Raw genomic sequence first — 10,898 nt, 5'->3', positions numbered from 1 at the left:
GCTGCGTTCGCTTCCGATGGTACTCGATGTTACCGACGGTTGCAAAATAATAACAATAAGTGGGCATCTTAAGACAGGCTGGTGGGCATCTAAATACACCACGCAATCGCACGCCAAGACATAGTGGGCGTGCTAATCATTTGTCGTGTGATCGCGGGATTTGCCTACTTTTGCTGCATGCGAACGCATCTAGCGAGCAGGTCTGAATCAAGCCCTCATTGCGTATGATAAATTGTGCTGCAGCCAATCAGCTCCCAACTGTCATTTTTCAAACAGATGAAAGTTGGGAACTGATTGGCTGAAGCACCGTTATCATACGCAACGAGTTTTAACATCCATTGCGTTGATAAATGAGCCCCCTAGATTGAACTACAAATCCAGGATCAATACAGCAAAGAAGTGTGATCTTTTTAAAATGTTGCAGAAATATACAAATTAATAGGTTTATATATCTGGTTCCTGTAAGAAAAAAGCTTATTACTGTAAGTCCTTGGGATACTGGTCCCGAAGCTAAGTTGCGGCATCTTTTTCTGCAACAGCATCTGCGTCTATATGGTAATGCTGCAGCCAATTCTGAGCCTACCGAGACCCACCCATTGGCAGCCGCACTATTCTGTCTCGTTGCGATTTTGAAGTACCATTGGTCGCTACATCGAAGCTTGCACCAGCCCTATAGTCAGCAGTCATACCCATTATACCCTGGACATTACCTTACCAGTGTACTTCACCTGGACTTCCACTGACCACTGCCATGACTACATTGATCTGAGCTGCTTCAAATGGAATTGGTATGTAATGCCACCGGATCAAATACCGGCAGCAGCAGCCCGGGGGGTCGGAATCCCAACATCATCAGGTAAGTACTCTAACCCTCCCCTCTCCCCCCCTAAACACTCCCTTAGGGGTACCTAACCCTAACCTCTCCTAACCTAACCTCCCCCCGTTAGTGCCTAACCCTAACCCCCTTAGTGGTGCCTAGCCACAACCCCTTCTTTCTCTACCGTAACCCACCTGGGGGATGCGTAACCCTAACCCCTCCTTAGTGATGCCTAACCCTAACCCCCCCTTTCCCTACCCTAACCCTCCCAGGAGGGGGCGCCTAACCCTAAGTCTCCCCTGGGCTTCCTAACGCTAACCCTCCCCCCCGCGGCTAGACGCTAAGACGCCCGGCTTACCTTTGTTCGGTAAGCCGGGTGTTGGGATTTAGCAGTGGGGCTAATGCTAGGCGTCAGGATTTCAACGCCTATCTTTAGTCCCATGTCGGGATGCGGTTGTCGGGATATCGGCGGGCGGGATAGCGCCCACCGGTTTCCTAACTACATCACACTTCAAATACTGTGGATGAAATAACAAAGCAGTACTGTTGCTGGTTATATAGCGCCATTTGAATCCACAAATCTGTACAGATCATTTCCAATAACTACAGTAGGTGACTGAAAGACAATTATTTGGAGCTGCAGTTCTCAACAAGGGAGGGAGATCTAGCTGATAATTAGACATATAGGGGAAGCGATGTCCTAGGGAGCGCTACCTCCATGCATCACAGCAAGACCCTGAGAACAGGCAAGAAAATACAGTGAAGTGATCATTGATATTTCCTGCATAAAAGAGATTATCTGGATAAACTGTACTGAAATCCAGATCATTTCTGACACAGCACATCTAACCGTCAGAACGTGTGACTATTAGCCTATATATTGCATGTTAGCATAGGCTTTTCCAGTTTCTAGTTGATTACAAATAATTAAGATATGAAAAATGTAATAATAAAAGTACATTAAAAAAAAAAATCTATCCCTACATTCCAATATTTTGTAGAACATAACATAGGATTTTAAAAATATTATGAAAGCATATGTGGGCATTCTATTATATGAGCATGCTAATGTCTATCTATCACAGGCACATTAGGGAGCTGCAGGGAGTACCCCCTCCCTCGCAACTTTCACTGACTGCCTGACAACCGCACAGCCACAGCCTTACTTCTCCCCAGCTATCACTGTCAGCCCCCCACTCATGACCCCTCTACTCATTACCCCCCCTCCCCCCCACTCATGCCTCCAATGAGTTCATCACCATGATGGGAAGGCAGGACTGAGATGGGGGAGAGAAAGAGATACAGGGAGGCATGAGACTGGGAAGGTACAGTACATGAGGCTGTAAAGACACAGAGGGGGACATGAAGCTGGGGAGATACATGGGGGACATGAGGCTGGGGAGATACATGGGGGACATGAGGCTGGGGAGATACATGGGGACATGAGGCTGGGGAGATACATGGGGGACATGAGGCTGGGGAGATACATGGGGGACATGAGGCTGGGGAGATACATGGGGGACATGAGGCTGGGGAGATACATGGGGGACATGAGGCTGGGGAGATACATGGGGGACATGAGGCTGGAAAGACACACGGAGGACGTGAGGCTGGATAGATATAGAGCAGCATGAGGCTGGTCAGACATAGGGGGGGCATGAGGCTGGGCAATACATGAAGGACATGAAGCTGGAAAGGCACAGGGGGTATGAGGCTGGATAGACACAGAGGCAATGGGGTATATTTACTAAAGTGTGGGTTTTTAGAAGTGGAGATGTTTCCCATAGCAACCAATCAGATTAAAGCTATTATCTTTGAAAAGGTGCTAGATAAATGTTAAGTAGAATCTGATTGGTCACCATGGGCAACATTTCCACTTCTATAAACTCGCACTTTAGTAAATATACCCCAATGAGGGAACATTAAGGGATGGGGCTGGAGAGACATAGGCTATATGGCGGTCACACTACCTAGGACCCCAGCAAATGATGAGTCAAAAAAACAATTCGTTTTGATGTCAGTTTAACATTTTTCATTCTATTATTGTGTCATTGTAAATCTTGTTTCTAGCACATTTATTGCTTTTATTATATATAATGATGCCTAAACACTTTATCTTAAAGCAATTATATTAATTACAGGTGTTTTGCTTTGCAAATGATGGGGGTACAAATATCACAAATGGGCTACTAAGGGGTACCCAGGTGCAAGGGTGAATCTAGGCTTTCTCGCACCCATGGCAAAGGCTTATGCAAGTGAGAGCTTAAAACTAGAATGACAGCTAAGAGACATTAGTGGGAGGCGGGACAGTGGACCTAATGATCCAGTCAGGGTAGCAGGAAAGTAGGGGTGTTGCATGGGTAGCGGGCAGGAGATTGAGGGTAGAAGAAGAAGGAGTCAGCCAAGAAGAAGAAGTAGTGGTGGGGATGGAGGAGGAGGAGTAGAATGGGGTGGAGAAGAGAAGAGCTAGATAAGAGAGAGAAAGGAAGCAGGAGGAAGTAGATTCAGGATGGAATGGGAGAATGAATAAGCTGAGTATGAGTGTGAGAAGGTGTAGAGGACAGTAACAATGATAGAAAAGAACAGTTGTGTAACAGTGGATGGGCTATACTCCATAGAAACAGAATAGTTGAACTGTGGTGCAGAAGTTGGAGAACTATTTTGGGAAATATACTCAATAATTATTATCATTATTATTACATTTTATTTATAGGGCGCCACAAGTGGTCCGCAGCGCCATACATACAGTAAAGGGTACACAGAACATTACATTACAATACAGTAACCAAAATATAAACAGAACACAAGTAACAATTAGCAACACAATTCTCCATACACAGTACAGCTCTGAAGGTGAAGGCTGTCATAGAAATGCTATTGAAGAAGGCTGTGAGACAGTGGGGAGGAGGACCCTGCTCCTAGGAGCTTACAATCTAATGATCAATAATGACATGAAACAGACGTAAGTGAATATCAAATAGTTTCAGTGAAGGAATATAGTTACTATCACAGCTGACATATGTTAATGGAACTGCAGTGACACCCTAACAATCAGTGCAACCACATTTAGTGGGGAGGGAGGTGTATTAAACCTTCAAGAGAGAGAAAGTGGAGACATTGCCCATAGGAACCAATCAGCTTCTAGCTGTCATTTTATTTACTGTATTAGATAAAAAAAATAGGTTGAAATTGATTGGTTGCCACGGGCACTTTATCTCTGTCCAAGGTTTGATACATCTCCCCCTGAGAGAGAGAGAGAGAGAGAGAGAGAGAGACCCAAAATACAGTACAACAGAGGCAGAGGACGGGCTCAGAGGTTGATGTGGTATGAAGGTAGAGGATGGATGGTGTAGGTGGAGAAGAGGTTGAGGTGCAGAGTTCCAGGTGACACTGGTCAGATACCATTATCCACCGCTGCTACTTACAGCGAGTTGGATACTTAATTATTGGCCACCAGGCCCCCCGATAATGAATAGACCCCTAAATGAGTGGCTGTGATCAGTTCCTGTAATAAGTAGATGGACAGTGGAGGCTGTGGCTGGGGCCGTCATACACCCCTACTGGCACTACCCCTTTACCCCTACACATATCCCACACATTCAGAATGTGGGGTACAAGCCCCCTACACTCACCCTTGCTACAGCTCTCTCCAAGTGGAAAATAATTAATAACCACTGACTTAGAGGTATGACACCTTAGGCTTCTGTGCACTGCAGCTTTTATCATGTTAAATCATTGTAATGTAAAGCAGCTCCACCCCTAATTATTTTAAAATACATCAGACTGATAAAAGGGGTACATGGAGACAGATATAGGATAGAGCATCGCCAGGCCTCATAGTAATATATGGTGGAAGTCCCAGTGATGATGCACTGTCCTTCTTGGCACCAGCTCTGCCTTTAAAGAGCAAAGCAAGGGCCTTTTCTCTGCAGATCAGACTGAGGCTTCAGTGTCCAATCCTGAACCTGCTCTGCTGAGTATGCATCAGACCAGGAGGGTGGCCTTGTACAAGGCCGGCTCCGGGAGGAGCTGCGCCCTGTGCAGGAGCGAGACCACATTAAAAAGGGGCGTGGCCTAATTGCCATAGACCACATCCCTAAATGACATTGTTTGTGGGTGTGCCCATATGGCTGGGGCCAAACCCAGCACTCCATCAGTAGCTGAGATGCCCTCAGCCATCTCCCTGCAGTAAATGGATGCCATGCGCATGTGTGCAGCATCCATTCAGCTTCTCCGGCACCGCTGCGCTCTACTTAGCAAAGCAGAGCTGCGGCGGTGGGGGTCCCCAACCTCCCATCTGCCCATGAGGTACTTCAGCCCACGGGTGGAACAGCAGGACAGTGCCCAAAACGGGAATGTCCCGCTGAAATCGGGATGGTTGGGAGGGGTGCACCCTCTATAGGGTGGCGCACCTGTTCGACCGCACCGATCGAACGCCCGAAGAGCCGGCCCTGGCCTTGCATTGACATATATCTTAAAAGAAAGATAGAAATTATGCACTCACCAAATGAGGTTTGAAAATCCAGGTGCTTCATCCAAAGATACAGCAAAAAAAATCATTGGTATAAGTAAAGCTAGGTGCACACAATGCGATTTTTTGATCAAACCAATAGTTGTGATGATTTTTCGTCAAAAGCATGGTACCAATATCTGTGCTGCACACTATACAATTTAAATGAAATACCTGGCGAATTTCACAGTGAATTTGCATATGTACGCCCCCAAGGATGAGATAATCAGGAAAAAGCATATATGGGCAGATTATGGGGTCTATTTACTAAGCAGTGTTAGGAGACAGAGCGAAAAGTGATAAGAAAGTGATAAGGTGCCAGCCAATCATCTCCCAACTGTCATTTTTCAAACACAGCCTGTGAGGTGGCAGTTGGGAGCTGATTGGCTGGCACCTTATCACTTCCTTATCACTTTTCACTCTGTCTCCTAACACCGCTTAGTAACTATACCCCTATGTCACACACACTGCACGATATCAGGAAATGGTGGCCGAGATTTTTAGTCTTGACCGACAGAATCGGACAATTGTAGGAATGCATTGGTTAATATTTTCTTACTGTATCATCAGTGAAACGCTGAAACGAACGTTCCTACACACTATACAAAAAATGAGGCCGATCACCTGATTATTGGCAAATCGACCCAATAATTGTATAGTGTGTAAGTGTGTAGGTAACTAAAAGCTAAAAAGACCAGTACCAGAACCATTGCATTACAGACAGTGTGAGTTCTCTAGAATGGGCATGAGACACCTACTGTTCTATTAAAGGTGAAAAGAGATTTTGGAAAAAAAGGTGGCGCTCTATGTTAAAATGTTACTGCCTGTCCTTGGAGTATTGTCTATATCCCATAAGTACCGTGTGTCAATCATCCCTTCTTTCTGGTCTGTCTACACTGAAATGAATCTGTAATAACTGTTTGAGGAGAGTCTTGCATGCATTCTATGTAAAATGAAATGACCTGCACTGTACACAGTGGCATGCCACAGAAGAGATAAAATCATTATCTGTAAATTTGATAGCAGCATAGAAGCAATCTGTTTAGCGGGGCTGTTTGGATCCTACAAATTTTTCATTTGATAACTTTTAGCACTACATAGCAGGGGCATATCAAAGGACAATTTCTGGTTGATGTTTGTAATCTCTCTTATATATAAAAATGTCATTACGGAATGTAAAAGAAATCGTTCTGTGTGAGAAATGGGAATCAATAGGGGTCAGCTTTTTTCTATCCTGGGAAATGTCCAAGGTCTTTTCTCTTGGTGATGAGAGGAGCAGTTGCCAGAATTTAGTCTGAAGGCTGCAGATGTGCAGGGCGATGAAAAATCTCTTTTATAAATGGGAGCGGGGGGAGCTGGATGCAGCGGGCCACTTTTCTGTGTCAGATGCTCAAGTGCTTTCTTTAGGGTCTCTAATCTGTCATAATAAAGTGCACTAGATTTAATTAGTTTAACCTCTTCAACACTATACAAGGGAAACATAAGAGTCTTTTAAACTCATTTGCAAACCATATGTACAGAGACACACCTTAATTAATCATGTACAGTTGCTACGTGACCATAAATTTATATTAGAGCCATATATTTTCTAAATAGCAATAAAGGCTTTCTAAAGAGACTTAGGGGTAAATTTACTAAAGTGCAGGTTTTTAGAAATGGAGATGTTGCCCATAGCAACAAATCAGATGCAAGCTATTATCTTCTAGAAGATGCTAGATAAACGTTAAGTAGAATCTGATTGGTTGCTATGGGCAACTTCTCCACCTCTAAAAAGTTAATTATACATCTTTTCCACCAAAAACCCGGGTCCGACCTGGGTACAGACATGGTTCTTACCCAGGTCAGACCCAGGTCAGACACCGTTTACACAGCACCATCGATCTGGGTTATTCTCAGGTCAGCCCAATTCACACTGAACCTGTGTCTGCCCTGCTAAACTTGTGAGGTCATAAAGAGTGGGAGGTGACTGCTCCACGACCAGTAATCAGCTCATTTTAGGCATGACCCAGGTCGGATAACCCGGGTTGCTCCGTTTACACTGCACCATTACCCAGGTCCATCCTGGGTCTGACCCTGGTAGCTACCTGGGTTGGATTGCAGGGTCACTTGACCTGGGTTATTTTTCAGGGACCCTTTTACACTGAGCTGCAATCAGCAATAACCCAGGTTTTTGCTCTGGTGTAAAAGGGGTATAATTTAGTAAATATACCCCTTAGGGCTCTATTTAGTAAACATAAAAACCTTTTTTCTCCAGCATTTCAGTTGGAGAAAAGACGTTTTTCTCTTCTCTCTATTTATGGAAGAGAAAACTGCAGTGAAGTCAATAATTTCACTGAGTTTTCTCTTCTCTTAGTCCCCATAGGTTTCTTTCCCTAGTGTAAACACTGATCCTGCGCTGGCTTTCATGCTACAGAGGCACTTACAACATTGTGGTGCGTGGCCAGTTCCGCCCTCAGGGTTGTTCTGCTCTGTTCGGCGGCACCGACCGCACCACCCTAGTTACGACCCTGTTTCTCATATGCACCAAACCCTGGAATGCGATACATTTTGGGGCTTGGATGTGTTGGGCAACACCATCTTAAGAAGATGTTGCCCAATAGAAGCCTATGGGATTCTATTCGCGATGCCCACCTGCGAGGGTTCCAATCTCCTCGTGGAAGGATATTTTGGGTCATAGACTCGGAAGTCCCTCACTCACGAAGGACAGTTCTTACCAAGAAAGCCGTCCTTTGCATTGGTCTTCATGCACACTAGCGTAATTAATGTAATTGTTTCTTCTCTCTCTATATATGATGATTACGTAACCTGGTAAATACTTCTGGCCCGGCTGCTGATATCCCATTTACAGCGCTGCCTTCCCACTTGGACCTGAGTTAATGTGAAGGATGGTGACTTGGGCACTGGTCTATATACAGTATGTTTAGGGATATATTTTTGTTTACTACAAAAATCTTGCCAATATCTTGCTTTGTGTGATAAATGTATAAATCTCACACCTGGTTTGTTTACAGGAAAAAAATAACTTATTTATTTTATTTTAAATACAGGTTTAGTTAGGTATTCCCCTTCATGCCAGAAAAACATAATCTGTCTACTCGTGCAACATGTACCTCTCGGCTGTGGTGGGACTACAACTCCCAGCATACCCTGCTAACTTCCAGCTGGCATGATAATTTTTATTTATATACCTTTATCACTTTTCTCCAAAAGGACTTAAATAGGATAGGCTGGTACATGTAGTTCTAGAGCAGCACAGGTCACCTATCTTACTTTTCTTGTGCAGTAATGAGGCAGACCATCATTACAGTGTGTTCAGTCATGCTGTCATTTTATATTGCATTCAGCCTTTATTGAGCTTACTCACATTAATGCAGTTGTGCACATATATCACTTGGTTGAGACAAAGATTAACTTCCTTCTGTGTGTTGTTCCAAAAAAAAAACTATGAGGGTACAGTGTGGAGGGGGGCTGTAGTCTGAGAGTGCAGTGTAGGGTACTGGGACTCTGGTGGGTCCAGGGATTTAAGGGTGCAGATAGGGGCACCCCATGGCGCACAGGGACTCATCTGAAGCTGATCTATATGTTATATATGGTTCCAGTCCCAGCCAGCCAGGTCAGGGGGTTCAGGCTCAGCCCTATGTGATTCTGATGGATGGATTTGGGGAGCAGTAACATTTATATAAGGAGTCTACATGCTCTAACCTGCATTACACCATAAATGTTCTTTGTTTTTGTAGGATGTGGATGAGGGGGTATAATCCTGTGTGACGAGGTCTGCAGGAGGTAAAGGAGGCTGTTGTAGGTTAGGGGGCTTTGGGTAATTTCTATGCTTGGTTACATTTCTGTAAGTCTGTGTTATTTTATGGATGTAATTAAAACTGTGACATATGTTAAAGTAGCAGGAGTGGGCGTTATCTGGGGGCATAACAAATTTCTGGCGTGTTTCTGGACTCCACGTGGTAATGTGGGGGATATTTGTAATATTTGGGGGGAGTTTGGTCTCTCTCTGTGGTAATGAGTTGTGTGTCTGTTTGCTGGAGGTACATTTTAAAGTAGTTAGAATGGCATTAATAATGTACCTCGTATATGGGGAGTACTGTAGACTAAAGAAGAGCTGGTCCGGTTCTCAGAGAACCGGACCCACCCGAAGTTCACGATCCGGGACAGGATCTGAGTCCGGCTCGGGTTTTCTTGCCTGACTCGGATCCCAAAATGAGGCAAAAGGTCATCATCCCACTGTCAGATTCTCGCTGGTTTTGGATTGTATATAAGTCCCTTCCTGTGGTGATCAGCCCCAATTGCTTGCTGAGTCCCGAGCTCCGAGCTGTGCAGTGATGCGGTGCTCTGCTCCATTGAGGGAGGGCTGTGTTGTCCAATACAGGGGTGTGCCGTGTTGCCCATCAAGGGGTTTGCTGTGCTGCCCATGTTGTCAAATCCAGGCATAGTGTGCTGTGCTCTGTCCAGGGGGCTGTTTTGCCCATCAAGGGGTTTGCTGTGCTGGGCTGTTTTGTCCACTCCAGGCAGGGTGTGCTGTTCTCTGTCCAGGGGCCTGTGTTATAATCATTGCTAATCCATGGGTGTGCTTGCTGTCCATCAAGGATTGTGCTGTCCATCCTGTGTGCTGTCCATCCTGTGTGCTGTCCATCCTGCGTGCTGTCCATCCAGTGTGCTGTCCATCCACGGGCTGTAAAAAAAAAAGTGACTAAAAGTTTAAAACAAATTTAAAAAAAATAATAAGTAAAAAAATATATATTTTTTTGTGCCATACCCTACACTGTGATGCTGTTTGCTGTACTCCCCCCCCTCTGCATATCCAAAGCACTGTGACGCTGCTGGCCATATCGTGAGTGACACTGTAGGTTCATCATACTGCAGTGTATAATTGATAAGGTATTGTGGGTTACGCTGTCAGTCAATAATACCACAGTGACACTGTTGGTCAGTAATAACACAGTGTAATATTTTCATACAAGTATTGTGATACTGTAAGTGGTAGTGCAGTGTAATATTCATAAAAAATATTGTGACACTGCAAATGGTAGCATAGTTTAATATTCATATACATATTGTGACACTGTAAGTGGTAGTGCAGTGTAATATTCATACACGTATTGTGACACTGTAAATGGAAATGCAGTGTAATATTCAACATATATTGTGACACTGTAAGTGGTAACGCAGTGTAGTATTCATACACATATTGTGACACTGTAAGTGGTAGCGCAGTGTAATAATCATACACATATTGTGACACTTTAAGTGGAAATGCAGTGTAATATTCAAAACATAAATCAAAAAGGCAACCTGGCTCCTAGTCTAGCTAACAACAATATTCACTTGATCCCATTACTGCTGCAGCTTCCTGTTTAGAGAGATTTGCCACCCCTCTTACTTACACAAAGTCAAAAAAAGAGAAAATATAACAAGGAGCGCTGCTGTTGGACAAATTAATCACACAATATTCAAGCAATTAGCCATCAGGCTGGTGGAGATGCGAATGTGTGTTTTCTTCAGTCCAATAAGGAGACATATGCACTAGCCTGTATGTGTATTCACTAATATATTTTTAGA

Source organism: Taudactylus pleione, unplaced genomic scaffold (genome assembly GCF_031769625.1).
Source record: "Taudactylus pleione unplaced genomic scaffold, aTauple2 ptg000135l, whole genome shotgun sequence".
NCBI lineage: Eukaryota > Metazoa > Chordata > Amphibia > Anura > Myobatrachidae > Taudactylus > Taudactylus pleione.
The sequence above is the reverse complement of the archived record's forward strand: the minus strand, read 5'-3'. Positions refer to the sequence as shown.